A 14368-nucleotide genomic window follows, 5' to 3' on the forward strand; every position below is an offset into this window, starting at 1 on the left:
CCTTCTTTATCAAATGGTATATTAAATAATAGCATCTCTAATAATAATAATAATAATAATAACAATAATAATAATAATAGCTGCGTGAAACCCTATTGACTACGAAACGAGTAATCACATCCTTATCACTATTCGGTCATCATTGCAAAAAACAGTTCACATTCTAGTTACATGCATTGCTTTTGATTTTGTAATCTTTTATCTGAAAGACTAAACTTCTTAATGGAACCTTGTCAAACGCCCATGGGAATAAATATCGATATACCGTATAATGTAGTGACACCTACTGGTATAAAGGAACTAAAGGGAGACGCTGCCCAGACAGCAGCTTAGGTATAAAACATTTAGATGAAATTAATCGTTCATGCATTTTTTTAAAAAGCTGTCTTTAGAATCATTTAAGAAATTTTGTTTAAAAAAACACTAACAGTTTAGTTAACACGTAACAAACAGGCTCCTCCAACTCTACTGCAAATGTTGATCCTTTATTTTTCACTGCCATTCGAAAACTGAAACAAGTCATGTCCAGTCACACAAAAATACTACAAAAACGCATTACTAAGGCGTCTCGGAAGCGTTAATGGTTGAAAAGCAGGCAAGCAGGGGGAACTGTCGTCTCAGAACTGGGACTGTGATTTAGACTGAATAAGAGAGTTCGGCGCCCGGCGTGGTGTGTAGCCGGCCTGGTGGCTCCGCGGGCTAAACCATCGGACACTTCTAAAGTTCAGAAAGTAGATCGACCCGCAGAGAGTCTCTTGAGTTGAAGTCGAGCCCCGAGCCTCCCCGTCAGTCTGAGATCTGAGCCCCGGGTGTAGCTCTCGTGCTGTCGGGGTGAGTTTGTGGAGGTGGCTGTTCTCTACCACGCCGGCCGTTTTGGGGGGTTCCATTCTCGGGGCCCTCCAAAACCGGGACAAATGGGGGGGTTTAAGTCCTTTAGAAATGCATAGTTCGGAATTCAATTCTAAAAAGCAGCCCCTTATACCACTGTGACACCTGCAGGACAGGTGTGGCACTAGCAGTGAAAGAGAGGTGCAGTCCTAACTAGGAGCGACAGGGGTCTCTCTCCAGCACATTTCTCTTGGTTCTAGAGATCAACCGGCCGCAAGCTGAACGAGTCCGGCGAACGACCAGGGCGATGTCACTGTATTCGGGTGTCTGAAAGTCCTCAGCCGTTATATACATTATAAACGATTTGGTAAGTTAAGGCTTCTTTTTATCTTCAGTACCTTGAGTCTTGAGCCCTTGTAACAGAATCCACAGCTGTCATTCAGGAGCCGGGCCCGCCCCCAGAGTGACCTTCCTCAGCGGACACGCCCCGTCCGCCTGTTCCACAGGTGCGCCCGGCAAGATGGCGGCGGGGTGAGTTTCTGCGGCGTGAGGTGCGTTTGCGTTTTATTTCTAATTTTCTTATTTTAAATGCAAAACATCAAATCTCACTTTGAGGAAAGTTAGACAAAACTGTATTGTTGTTGCAAGTTTTGTTCATTGTATTTGTTTCGGTTTAATTTGCGTTTAGGAAGCCGAATTAAGTCTTCTGTCCCTTGGAGCGTGCTCTCGAAGTTTTAAAAGTGTGTATTTAGCGTTCTTATACTATCTTTCATTTAAGTATGTTTTTTTTTTTGAGATATGGTATCTCTTGGTCAGTTTCCTTTAACGATAAAAGGCTGAAGTTTACCTTCAAACATTTGCTTTATAAAGCCAGTAGCTGTGTAATCCCTGCTTTTCGGATTCGGGCTATAAAACCGGTTTCCACTCCAAAATGATAAAATATTGTAAAGTTGATAGTTACTTATTCGTTTACTAAACTAAAGTTTATTTTATTTTTCCAGGTGACAAAAGGATTTCAAGAACGGGGCTCCAGTTTTGAAAAAGTGTGTTTTCCAAGGTAAATTCTATTCCTACCCTCCGCTATCTGTGAATTCTCATGAAATTACCCGTTGGTATCTTATTGAATTTGAGCGTGTTTGTATATTTCTTTTTTCAGGCAGCTTATTTAAACAGTAAAAAGATTCGATTCTGCAAGTTTGATGTCTTGTTAACTTGATCCTTTTTCTTTTGCCTTCAGTTGCAACTTTTGTTAATTGCCTTTGTTTCTCTTTAATTTGTGTTTTAGGAAGCCGAAAAGAGTCTCCTGTCCGTTGGAGCGTGCTCTCGAAGTTTTAAAAGTCTGGATTCAGCTCTCTTATACCACCTTTCATGTAAGTATGTTTTTTAAAAGATATGGCATCTCTAACTCTGTTTCCTTTAACGAAAAAAAGGCTGTAATTTATCTTCAAACATTTGCTGTATGAAGTCAGTAGCTGTGTAATCTCAGCTTTTCGGATTCGGGCTATAATAACGCTTACCGCTAAGAAGTGATAAAATGTTGTAAAGATGAAATTGACTAAGTTTTTCTTTATTTCTCCAGGTGACAAAGGGATTTTAAGAACGGACGTTCACTTATGAAAGTGTTTTTTTCCAAGGTAAGTTCAATTGCTACCTTCCGCTACATTATTTGTGTAACTCGATAAAACACGTATTTCCTAGCATTTTTACACAAGAACGGTTTTATACTAACTCGATAACTGATTTTCGTTTCATTGTGATTTTGTGGAGTAAAGTCTAAGGCGCTGGTTCTTTTTTATGATATTTTCATTCATCTTTTGAATTCATTGGGTAAAGATGGATAATACCAGCACATTTTATCGATAGTTTTCAAGCAGAGTTCATTCGAATAGTATACACGCTGTTACCTGGTCTCGTATTTACAAGTAGCATTGAATTTCTATGTGACCGAAAGCATTTTCTAAATATTGGAGTAGTGGTGATTTCCCATGGTTTATTGTTCAATTTGAGTATTTTTATATTTCTTTATTTAGGCAACTTATTTAAGAAGTTAAAAGACTTCAGAACTTCAAGTGAATCGTTTCTGCAAGTCCGATATCCTGTTAACTCGATCCTTTTTCTTTTGCCTTCAGTTCTGCGCTCCGACGATCTCCGTTCCAGCAATTTGACCAGCAAGTTTTCCAGCAAGTTCTTCTCGACAATGTGTGCTTTTTCTTACACTTGATTTTTGTTACCAGTGGCTTGATCTGTAATGTCCCGATTCAGTGCTGTATTTTATTCTTGACCTGCATGTTTTCTGTTGACTGCTGCTAATGTATTTGCTGTGAATTCTGCAATAAAAACACTCATTTCATTGTCTGCATTGTCCTGTATTTTCGAAGGTGCGAAGGGTTGTCTTGCAGTGTGCGCCACGCACCGCAAGGCGACACCCCATCGCACTGACCTGGAAAAGTGCGAAGACGCCCGCCTTTTTAGATAGTCTCTGGGGGGAAAGGGTCCCTAGGAGGGAGCGTGGGTATAGCCCCAGGGGGAGGAGAACTGAGGATAGCTCTAGCCAAGCCCCCTCACTCCCAGCAGGAGGGGAAGGCAGGCTGGAGATGGCCTCGGCCCGAGAGAGAGGAGGCACCCAGGGCGGACTCAGCCTATCAGTCACAGCTTGCAACTGACAGCTTTCTAAGTCCACACACCAGGAGACCTGCCTCTCTGCAGGGACCAAAGCCACCACCAACCTGCCATCCTCTCCTGCCGGGAGCGAGTGGGCCTGGCTAGAGCTGCGGTCAATCAGCCAGCCCCCGCCTACCCCTCTCCAATGAGGGGGGGTGGGCGAGGCTCGGCTTGATTGCTACCACACCCTGAAAAAAAACCCATATACTAAGTTTTTTGGCGGGAAAATCTGGACACGCTTAAAAAGGGGGTAGCCTTTGACCTTTTCAAGTCAAAAAGCGATAGAGTGTCCCCTTGCGGCCACAAACTGTTAGCAAAATCTCTCCGCCAAAAAACTCACCACCATCGGGTTTTTTCAGGGCCAAGGGGGAACAGAACTCTGCACAAGAAATGAAAGAACAAAATCAAGTTTCAATCGACAATTTATTGAGCGAAAATTGCATACAAAACAAAGCATCACAATACGTCGGATGCACAAGCTTCCAAGTGAAAATTAACATGCATTTCAATTACAAAGTGTCAAAGCACGGAAACATTAACGATAAATACTGTTACAAGTCAACAGCGTAAGAAAACATTTGCAAGCAACTACATGTTAAAACAGAAACATACAGCACGTTACTTTTTCTCCGAGGTTTCAGTCGAGGCAGCGACCGGAAAGAAGACTGGAACTTCGTTGCAATTCCTGTAAAACAACAGAAATCAGTATTAGCTTTCGGTTACAAACAGGATGTCGAAATTATCCTAGCTAGTTCGATCGAGTTTCCGAACTGATTCACACGTCCAAAAGATACAGTAGCAATAAAGCGATTAGCGTGGTGCGACAGAGTGTTCCTGTTCAACAAGGTATAGAAGCAGGTACTATAAACGGCTTCTAATGAATCTGTATTATGCGCATTAAAAAAGCGACAGTGATCGCAGTTTTAGCAGAAAAGGATTGCTAAAAATAGCAGGCCTACAGTGTTGTCGGGGCAAAACCATTTCTGTCCCGGTGAAATCTCGTGTCGCCTAGTTTGAGTCTTCTTCTGACAACAACTGTAGTGTACTTCAGTACGATACGTGTGAACGAATAAAAAGGGTTATACTTACATAGATAATTTCAGCAGCTGAGCCAAGCATGTCCTGCCCGAAGACACCAAACTGGAAACACAAGAACACAAGTATTCAGATCATTTAACGATACTTGAAACTACGATTAAAGTCTACTTAGTAGAAAAATACATTTTCACCAGGGCAGAGAGCATAGAATATATCTCGATATGATAGGTGTAATGAAATGAATAAAACGTTTGTACTTTTCTTCTTCCATTAAGTGCGAGTCATGTCCAGCCCAAAGACACTAAACTGAAAACTCAAAAACAACACAATTTACAGCCCACTGAAACTAAAAAGCATTAGTTGCAAAGGAAATGTTTTACCAAGAATATAAGAACAATCTCTAGACACACTCTGGAAAATAATGGGGGAAAACAAACTTTAAATTCTTGGTAGGCTACTGTTTGTCTGGATAAATGCGCACGCTTGGTTTTGTGAACAAAGTTCACCAAGTGTTTGATAAAGATTAAAATACGGATAAGCGACGTTTTCATTCTGCTATAACAGTGTTTTTCTTCGATGTAAAAGGAATACACGCGTTGTCTGTGTACACAAGTGGCTTTTTAAAAATTAGTGAAGCGTTGCAAACTAAAACAAAATAAAAAATGCCGGTAAAATGCTATTTAGCTCCCGAGGAAAATACGTCTTTTGGCCTTTTCATCTGCGACGTTAAGACAACATAATTACATGAATTTAAATTAAATATAAATTCAAATAAAGCAAAAATAAAAAATAATCATAAAAGACGCGGAACAAACTCACCCAGCTCCCCTCTCTCCCGCAGAACCCGGCGGACAGGGGAGCGGGGCGTGGCCTCCGAGGGATGTCATTCCAGTGGGCGTGGTTACCGACTGACGGTGCAGGTAGCTTTTTTTTCTCGGCTTATGAAATCGAGCATGTTTTCAGAAGCCCCCATGAGTTACAAGTTTCAAAATCCTTTTTTTTCCCATGGCCATCACGGTAATCCCAGTTAGTACATTTAATCCTTATTAGTATTAGGGCCACAGGATATGAAATACGTAGGCGAGCTGTGGGGTCTAAAGTTCTTTAGAGGACACTTACTGTTCTATAACAGTTTATTTTAATGCTGCAACAAGATTTTTCTTTTTTAAACGTTTACCATACACTCAGTTTACTGCTTTTGTGCGTCTTATTAGTCATGCAGCTGATGTGTTCATTTAAAAAGTTACAAAAACGTGTGCAACTTCAAATGAAAGGGCAGTATTTAATCCATGATGCAGCCCTTTTGGTTACTGGCATCAGTCTGATTCGATAGTCCCATGCAGCCATTGATCAAAGAAGACCAGATGTTGGTTTCAACTAAATGGCTCGACCTCCTGTGCCAGTCTCCCACTACCCTTTGTGTAAAGAACTTTTAGAAACACTTCCCCGTGACATCCTTTCACATTTCCCTTGGTCTGTGTCAAAGTAGTTCACCCTGTTTTACTGTTACGTTTTTGTTCATGGAGCCCCCTGCTCCCTCACTGTAGCCACGCGTCCTCTCGTGACCAGCCGGCTCTCTGACTTTCTGGTCTGCCTCCAGCTGCTCACATCATCTCCCGGCACCACCGGACTGGGTCTCACGCAACTCAGAGTCTCACTCTTACACTCAGACTCAACCCACTCATGACACAAAATCTCCAGCACCTCACTCCCGGGCTGCGATTCCACACACTCATGGTAAAAACCTTCCAGTGTCCAGCACCCCCCGCTATCTAACACCATCTCTCCATGGAGCTCTATCAATTCAATTCAATTCAAGGCGCTTTATTAGCATGACCGATGGGTACAATCAGTGTTGCCACAGCAAATAAAATAATGAAATTCACATGAAACAACACAAAAAATACAAGTAAAATAAAATACAGCACAGACATATTGTAAAATATTCACATATACTGTAGACAGAGGGTGCATTATTGGGAGACAGACTCACTGTTCCTCAGGCTGTGACAGGAGATCACATACTGGGCAGACTGACGGTGCAGGTAGCTTTTTTCTCGGCTTATGAAATCGAGCATGTTTTCAGAAGCCCCCATGAGTTACAAGTGAGTTGCAAATGAGTTACAAAATCCTTTTTTTCCCCATGGCCATCACGGTAATTCCAGTTAATACACTTAATCCTTATTAGTATTTGAGGTAATCCTCATTAGTCATTTCTAGTGTGCACTACTTTTTTCCAGTGTGCTCCTTTTTCAAGTGTGTGCTTTTGTGAAGGTGCCCTTTTTCTAGTGGGTGCTGTTTATTCGTATTCTCTCCCGTGTCCAAGTTTGCATTTCATTGTTCAAGTGTGCGCTGCTTTTTCTTACGTGCATTCCCTTTATCTAGTGTGTATCCCCTTTATTCCAACGAGAGTCTATTTTTCTGTGTTTCCTTTTTCAAGTGTGTTTCTTTTTCAAGTTTATGTTCCCTTTTTCGAGTGAGCGTCCATTTAACTAGTGTCTGGTCCTTTTTTAGTGTGTTATTCCTTTATTTAGTGCGTGCTCTCTTTTTCAAGTGTGCACTCCTTTCTCTTGTGTGTTCCTTTTTGTTGTGGGCGCGCCATTTTAAAGCCTGCGTTCTTTTTTTCTGACGATCCTTCTTCAAATGCGCACTCTTTTCCCTAGTGTGCGTTCCCTTCTCTTTCTTCCCTTCCCTTTTTCTAGTGTGCACTCCTTTTTGAGGTGCGTGCTCCGTATTTCTAGCGAGCAGAGGAGTGGCTGCGGTTTAAGAAAGTCCAATCAGGGGAGAGACATGAGAGGGACAGTCTGAGAGGAGACCGTGGAGAAGATTGTCGAATGAATCCTGGGAAGGACCGGGCGAGAGCAGCTAATCCGAAGGGAATTATCCCGTGTGAAAAATGGGATTATTCCCATAGAGAGTAGCCCGTTGATCGTGAGGACAGGGCTGTGCGGTCAGTCCGCTGTGAATGAAAGTGAGAGAGAGTTAGAGTTCCCACACCTGCCAGAATCACAACGGGTCCCAGTCCTACTGGGAGAGGAAGGAGGGAACTCAGTTGAATTGGCAGCCCAGTATGTGATCTCCTGTCACAGCCTGAGGAACAGTAAGTCTGTCTCCCAATAATGCACCCTCTGTCTACAGTATATGTGAATATTTTACAATATGTCTGTGCTGTATTTTATTTTACTTGTATTTTTTGTGTTGTTTCATGTGAATTTCATTATTTTATTTGCTGTGGCAACACTGATTGTACCCATCGGTCATGCTAATAAAGCGCCTTGAATTGAATTGAATTGATAGAGCTCCATGGAGAGATGGTGTTAGATAGCGGGGGGTGCTGGACACTGGAAGGTTTTTACCATGAGTGTGTGGAATCGCAGCCCGGGAGTGAGGTGCTGGAGATTTTGTGTCATGAGTGGGTTGAGTCTGAGTGTAAGAGTGAGACTCTGAGTTGCGTGAGACCCAGTCCGGTGGTGCCGGGAGATGATGTGAGCAGCTGGAGGCAGACCAGAAAGTCAGAGAGCCGGCTGGTCACGAGAGGACGCGTGGCTACAGTGAGGGAGCAGGGGGCTCCATGAACAAAAACGTAACAGTAAAACAGGGTGAACTACTTTGACACAGACCAAGGGAAATGTGAAAGGATGTCACGGGGAAGTGTTTCTAAAAGTTCTTTACACAAAGGGTAGTGGGAGACTGGCACAGGAGGTCGAGCCATTTAGTTGAAACCAACATCTGGTCTTCTTTGATCAATGGCTGCATGGGACTATCGAATCAGACTGATGCCAGTAACCAAAAGGGCTGCATCATGGATTAAATACTGCCCTTTCATTTGAAGTTGCACACGTTTTTGTAACTTTTTAAATGAACACATCAGCTGCATGACTAATAAGACGCACAAAAGCAGTAAACTGAGTGTATGGTAAACGTTTAAAAAAGAAAAATCTTGTTGCAGCATTAAAATAAACTGTTATAGAACAGTAAGTGTCCTCTAAAGAACTTTAGACCCCACAGCTCGCCTACGTATTTCATATCCTGTGGCCCTAATACTAATAAGGATTAAATGTACTAACTGGGATTACCGTGATGGCCATGGGAAAAAAAAGGATTTTGAAACTTGTAACTCATGGGGGCTTCTGAAAACATGCTCGATTTCATAAGCCGAGAAAAAAAAGCTACCTGCACCGTCAGTCGGTAACCACGCCCACTGGAATGACATCCCTCGGAGGCCACGCCCCGCTCCCCTGTCCGCCGGGTTCTGCGGGAGAGAGGGGAGCTGGGTGAGTTTGTTCCGCGTCTTTTATGATTATTTTTTATTTTTGCTTTATTTGAATTTATATTTAATTTAAATTCATGTAATTATGTTGTCTTAACGTCGCAGATGAAAAGGCCAAAAGACGTATTTTCCTCGGGAGCTAAATAGCATTTTACCGGCATTTTTTATTTTGTTTTAGTTTGCAACGCTTCACTAATTTTTAAAAAGCCACTTGTGTACACAGACAACGCGTGTATTCCTTTTACATCGAAGAAAAACACTGTTATAGCAGAATGAAAACGTCGCTTATCCGTATTTTAATCTTTATCAAACACTTGGTGAACTTTGTTCACAAAACCAAGCGTGCGCATTTATCCAGACAAACAGTAGCCTACCAAGAATTTAAAGTTTGTTTTCCCCCATTATTTTCCAGAGTGTGTCTAGAGATTGTTCTTATATTCTTGGTAAAACATTTCCTTTGCAACTAATGCTTTTTAGTTTCAGTGGGCTGTAAATTGTGTTGTTTTTGAGTTTTCAGTTTAGTGTCTTTGGGCTGGACATGACTCGCACTTAATGGAAGAAGAAAAGTACAAACGTTTTATTCATTTCATTACACCTATCATATCGAGATATATTCTATGCTCTCTGCCCTGGTGAAAATGTATTTTTCTACTAAGTAGACTTTAATCGTAGTTTCAAGTATCGTTAAATGATCTGAATACTTGTGTTCTTGTGTTTCCAGTTTGGTGTCTTCGGGCAGGACATGCTTGGCTCAGCTGCTGAAATTATCTATGTAAGTATAACCCTTTTTATTCGTTCACACGTATCGTACTGAAGTACACTACAGTTGTTGTCAGAAGAAGACTCAAACTAGGCGACACGAGATTTCACCGGGACAGAAATGGTTTTGCCCCGACAACACTGTAGGCCTGCTATTTTTAGCAATCCTTTTCTGCTAAAACTGCGATCACTGTCGCTTTTTTAATGCGCATAATACAGATTCATTAGAAGCCGTTTATAGTACCTGCTTCTATACCTTGTTGAACAGGAACACTCTGTCGCACCACGCTAATCGCTTTATTGCTACTGTATCTTTTGGACGTGTGAATCAGTTCGGAAACTCGATCGAACTAGCTAGGATAATTTCGACATCCTGTTTGTAACCGAAAGCTAATACTGATTTCTGTTGTTTTACAGGAATTGCAACGAAGTTCCAGTCTTCTTTCCGGTCGCTGCCTCGACTGAAACCTCGGAGAAAAAGTAACGTGCTGTATGTTTCTGTTTTAACATGTAGTTGCTTGCAAATGTTTTCTTACGCTGTTGACTTGTAACAGTATTTATCGTTAATGTTTCCGTGCTTTGACACTTTGTAATTGAAATGCATGTTAATTTTCACTTGGAAGCTTGTGCATCCGACGTATTGTGATGCTTTGTTTTGTATGCAATTTTCGCTCAATAAATTGTCGATTGAAACTTGATTTTGTTCTTTCATTTCTTGTGCAGAGTTCTGTTCCCCCTTGGCCCTGAAAAAACCCGATGGTGGTGAGTTTTTTGGCGGAGAGATTTTGCTAACAGTTTGTGGCCGCAAGGGGACACTCTATCGCTTTTTGACTTGAAAAGGTCAAAGGCTACCCCCTTTTTAAGCGTGTCCAGATTTTCCCGCCAAAAAACTTAGTATATGGGTTTTTTTTCAGGGTGTGGTAGCAATCAAGCCGAGCCTCGCCCACCCCCCCTCATTGGAGAGGGGTAGGCGGGGGCTGGCTGATTGACCGCAGCTCTAGCCAGGCCCACTCGCTCCCGGCAGGAGAGGATGGCAGGTTGGTGGTGGCTTTGGTCCCTGCAGAGAGGCAGGTCTCCTGGTGTGTGGACTTAGAAAGCTGTCAGTTGCAAGCTGTGACTGATAGGCTGAGTCCGCCCTGGGTGCCTCCTCTCTCTCGGGCCGAGGCCATCTCCAGCCTGCCTTCCCCTCCTGCTGGGAGTGAGGGGGCTTGGCTAGAGCTATCCTCAGTTCTCCTCCCCCTGGGGCTATACCCACGCTCCCTCCTAGGGACCCTTTCCCCCCAGAGACTATCTAAAAAGGCGGGCGTCTTCGCACTTTTCCAGGTCAGTGCGATGGGGTGTCGCCTTGCGGTGCGTGGCGCACACTGCAAGACAACCCTTCGCACCTTCGAAAATACAGGACAATGCAGACAATGAAATGAGTGTTTTTATTGCAGAATTCACAGCAAATACATTAGCAGCAGTCAACAGAAAACATGCAGGTCAAGAATAAAATACAGCACTGAATCGGGACATTACAGATCAAGCCACTGGTAACAAAAATCAAGTGTAAGAAAAAGCACACATTGTCGAGAAGAACTTGCTGGAAAACTTGCTGGTCAAATTGCTGGAACGGAGATCGTCGGAGCGCAGAACTGAAGGCAAAAGAAAAAGGATCGAGTTAACAGGATATCGGACTTGCAGAAACGATTCACTTGAAGTTCTGAAGTCTTTTAACTTCTTAAATAAGTTGCCTAAATAAAGAAATATAAAAATACTCAAATTGAACAATAAACCATGGGAAATCACCACTACTCCAATATTTAGAAAATGCTTTCGGTCACATAGAAATTCAATGCTACTTGTAAATACGAGACCAGGTAACAGCGTGTATACTATTCGAATGAACTCTGCTTGAAAACTATCGATAAAATGTGCTGGTATTATCCATCTTTACCCAATGAATTCAAAAGATGAATGAAAATATCATAAAAAAGAACCAGCGCCTTAGACTTTACTCCACAAAATCACAATGAAACGAAAATCAGTTATCGAGTTAGTATAAAACCGTTCTTGTGTAAAAATGCTAGGAAATACGTGTTTTATCGAGTTACACAAATAATGTAGCGGAAGGTAGCAATTGAACTTACCTTGGAAAAAAACACTTTCATAAGTGAACGTCCGTTCTTAAAATCCCTTTGTCACCTGGAGAAATAAAGAAAAACTTAGTCAATTTCATCTTTACAACATTTTATCACTTCTTAGCGGTAAGCGTTATTATAGCCCGAATCCGAAAAGCTGAGATTACACAGCTACTGACTTCATACAGCAAATGTTTGAAGATAAATTACAGCCTTTTTTTCGTTAAAGGAAACAGAGTTAGAGATGCCATATCTTTTAAAAAACATACTTACATGAAAGGTGGTATAAGAGAGCTGAATCCAGACTTTTAAAACTTCGAGAGCACGCTCCAACGGACAGGAGACTCTTTTCGGCTTCCTAAAACACAAATTAAAGAGAAACAAAGGCAATTAACAAAAGTTGCAACTGAAGGCAAAAGAAAAAGGATCAAGTTAACAAGACATCAAACTTGCAGAATCGAATCTTTTTACTGTTTAAATAAGCTGCCTGAAAAAAGAAATATACAAACACGCTCAAATTCAATAAGATACCAACGGGTAATTTCATGAGAATTCACAGATAGCGGAGGGTAGGAATAGAATTTACCTTGGAAAACACACTTTTTCAAAACTGGAGCCCCGTTCTTGAAATCCTTTTGTCACCTGGAAAAATAAAATAAACTTTAGTTTAGTAAACGAATAAGTAACTATCAACTTTACAATATTTTATCATTTTGGAGTGGAAACCGGTTTTATAGCCCGAATCCGAAAAGCAGGGATTACACAGCTACTGGCTTTATAAAGCAAATGTTTGAAGGTAAACTTCAGCCTTTTATCGTTAAAGGAAACTGACCAAGAGATACCATATCTCAAAAAAAAAAACATACTTAAATGAAAGATAGTATAAGAACGCTAAATACACACTTTTAAAACTTCGAGAGCACGCTCCAAGGGACAGAAGACTTAATTCGGCTTCCTAAACGCAAATTAAACCGAAACAAATACAATGAACAAAACTTGCAACAACAATACAGTTTTGTCTAACTTTCCTCAAAGTGAGATTTGATGTTTTGCATTTAAAATAAGAAAATTAGAAATAAAACGCAAACGCACCTCACGCCGCAGAAACTCACCCCGCCGCCATCTTGCCGGGCGCACCTGTGGAACAGGCGGACGGGGCGTGTCCGCTGAGGAAGGTCACTCTGGGGGCGGGCCCGGCTCCTGAATGACAGCTGTGGATTCTGTTACAAGGGCTCAAGACTCAAGGTACTGAAGATAAAAAGAAGCCTTAACTTACCAAATCGTTTATAATGTATATAACGGCTGAGGACTTTCAAACACCCGAATACAGTGACATCGCCCTGGTCGTTCGCCGGACTCGTTCAGCTTGCGACCGGTTGATCTCTAGAACCAAGAGAAATGTGCTGGAGAGAGACCCCTGTCGCTCCTAGTTAGGACTGCACCTCTCTTTCACTGCTAGTGCCACACCTGTCCTGCAGGTGTCACAGTGGTATAAGGGGCTGCTTTTTAGAATTGAATTCCGAACTATGCATTTATAAAGGACTTAAACCCCCCATTTGTCCCTGTTTTGGAGGGCCCCGAAAATGGAACCCCCCAAAACGGCCGGCGTGGTAGAGAACAGCCACCTCCACAAACTCACCCCGACAGCACGAGAGCTACACCCGGGGCTCAGATCTCAGACTGACGGGGAGGCTCGGGGCTCGACTTCAACTCAAGAGACTCTCTGCGGGTCGATCTACTTTCTGAACTTTAGAAGTGTCCGATGGTTTAGCCCGCGGAGCCACCAGGCCGGCTACACACCACGCCGGGCGCCGAACTCTCTTATTCAGTCTAAATCACAGTCACAGTTCTGAGACGACAGTTCCCCCTGCTTGCCTGCTTTTCAACCATTAACGCTTCCGAGACGCCTTAGTAATGCGTTTTTGTAGTATTTTTGTGTGACTGGACATGACTTGTTTCACTTTTCGAATGGCAGTGAAAAATAAAGGATCAACATTTGCAGTAGAGTTGGAGGAGCCTGTTTGTTACGTGTTAACTAAACTGTTAGTGTTTTTTTAAACAAAATTTCTTAAATGATTCTAAAGACAGCTTTTTAAAAAAATGCATGAACGATTAATTTCATCTAAATGTTTTATACCTAAGCTGCTGTCTGGGCAGCGTCTCCCTTTAGTTCCTTTATACCAGTAGGTGTCACTACATTATACGGTATATCGATATTTATTCCCATGGGCGTTTGACAAGGTTCCATTAAGAAGTTTAGTCCTTCAGATAAAAGATTACAAAATCAAAAGCAATGCATGTAACTAGAATGTGAACTGTTTTTTGCAATGATGACCGAATAGTGATAAGGATGTGATAACTCGTTTTGTAGTCAATAGGGTTTCACGCAGCTATTATTATTATTATTATTTTTAGAGATGCTATTATTTAATATACCATTTGATAAGAAAGGTACTGTAGTCAAGTGCAAAGAGTGCAGGTGATAAACGTTGTCTGTGAATATCAGACTGCTGGCCTTGAACTAGTGGAAGCAGTGTGCGACAGGTATTCAGGAGCTTTAGAACTCATAATTGTCCTCTCTTAGAGAGAGATGCTAATGCTTAAAGTCATCAAAATTGTGTATAGTGTTATACGCTTTATACACAGACCGTACAGTAAAAAGCGTTGGGGAACCATTGTAAATGAGTGATGT

General features: G+C 41.9%; 4 long non-coding RNA genes across 6 annotated transcripts; 2 read left to right on the forward strand and 2 right to left on the reverse strand.

Moving 5' to 3' along the window:
- Nucleotides 1-1287: 1287 nt before the first annotated feature.
- On the forward strand, nt 1288-2464 carry LOC138224270 (uncharacterized). The gene is made up of 4 exons (XR_011182688.1): nt 1288-1379; nt 1830-1885; nt 2114-2198; nt 2408-2464. It is a non-coding gene; the product is annotated as an uncharacterized lncRNA (long non-coding RNA).
- A 1429-nt stretch (nt 2465-3893) lies between these two features.
- On the reverse strand, nt 3894-5371 carry LOC107076436 (uncharacterized). Of its 2 annotated transcripts, XR_011182699.1 has the most exons (4): nt 5347-5371; nt 4785-4833; nt 4579-4629; nt 3894-4174 (listed from the first exon to the last, which is right to left on the reverse strand). It is a non-coding gene; the product is annotated as an uncharacterized lncRNA (long non-coding RNA). The 2 variants fall into 2 exon arrangements; XR_001477697.2 differs by lacking the exon at nt 5347-5371 and having other exon boundaries at nt 4785-5332.
- A 3405-nt stretch (nt 5372-8776) lies between these two features.
- Nucleotides 8777-10254, forward strand: LOC138224275 (uncharacterized). Of its 2 annotated transcripts, XR_011182697.1 has the most exons (4): nt 8777-8801; nt 9315-9363; nt 9519-9569; nt 9974-10254. It is a non-coding gene; the product is annotated as an uncharacterized lncRNA (long non-coding RNA). The 2 variants fall into 2 exon arrangements; XR_011182696.1 differs by lacking the exon at nt 8777-8801 and having other exon boundaries at nt 8816-9363.
- Nucleotides 10255-11683: 1429 nt separating this feature from the next.
- Nucleotides 11684-12842, reverse strand: LOC138224276 (uncharacterized). The gene is made up of 4 exons (XR_011182698.1): nt 12769-12842; nt 12263-12318; nt 11950-12034; nt 11684-11740 (listed from the first exon to the last, which is right to left on the reverse strand). It is a non-coding gene; the product is annotated as an uncharacterized lncRNA (long non-coding RNA).
- Nucleotides 12843-14368: the final 1526 nt, after the last annotated feature.

This window comes from Lepisosteus oculatus, chromosome 19 (genome assembly GCF_040954835.1).
Source record: "Lepisosteus oculatus isolate fLepOcu1 chromosome 19, fLepOcu1.hap2, whole genome shotgun sequence".
NCBI lineage: Eukaryota > Metazoa > Chordata > Actinopteri > Semionotiformes > Lepisosteidae > Lepisosteus > Lepisosteus oculatus.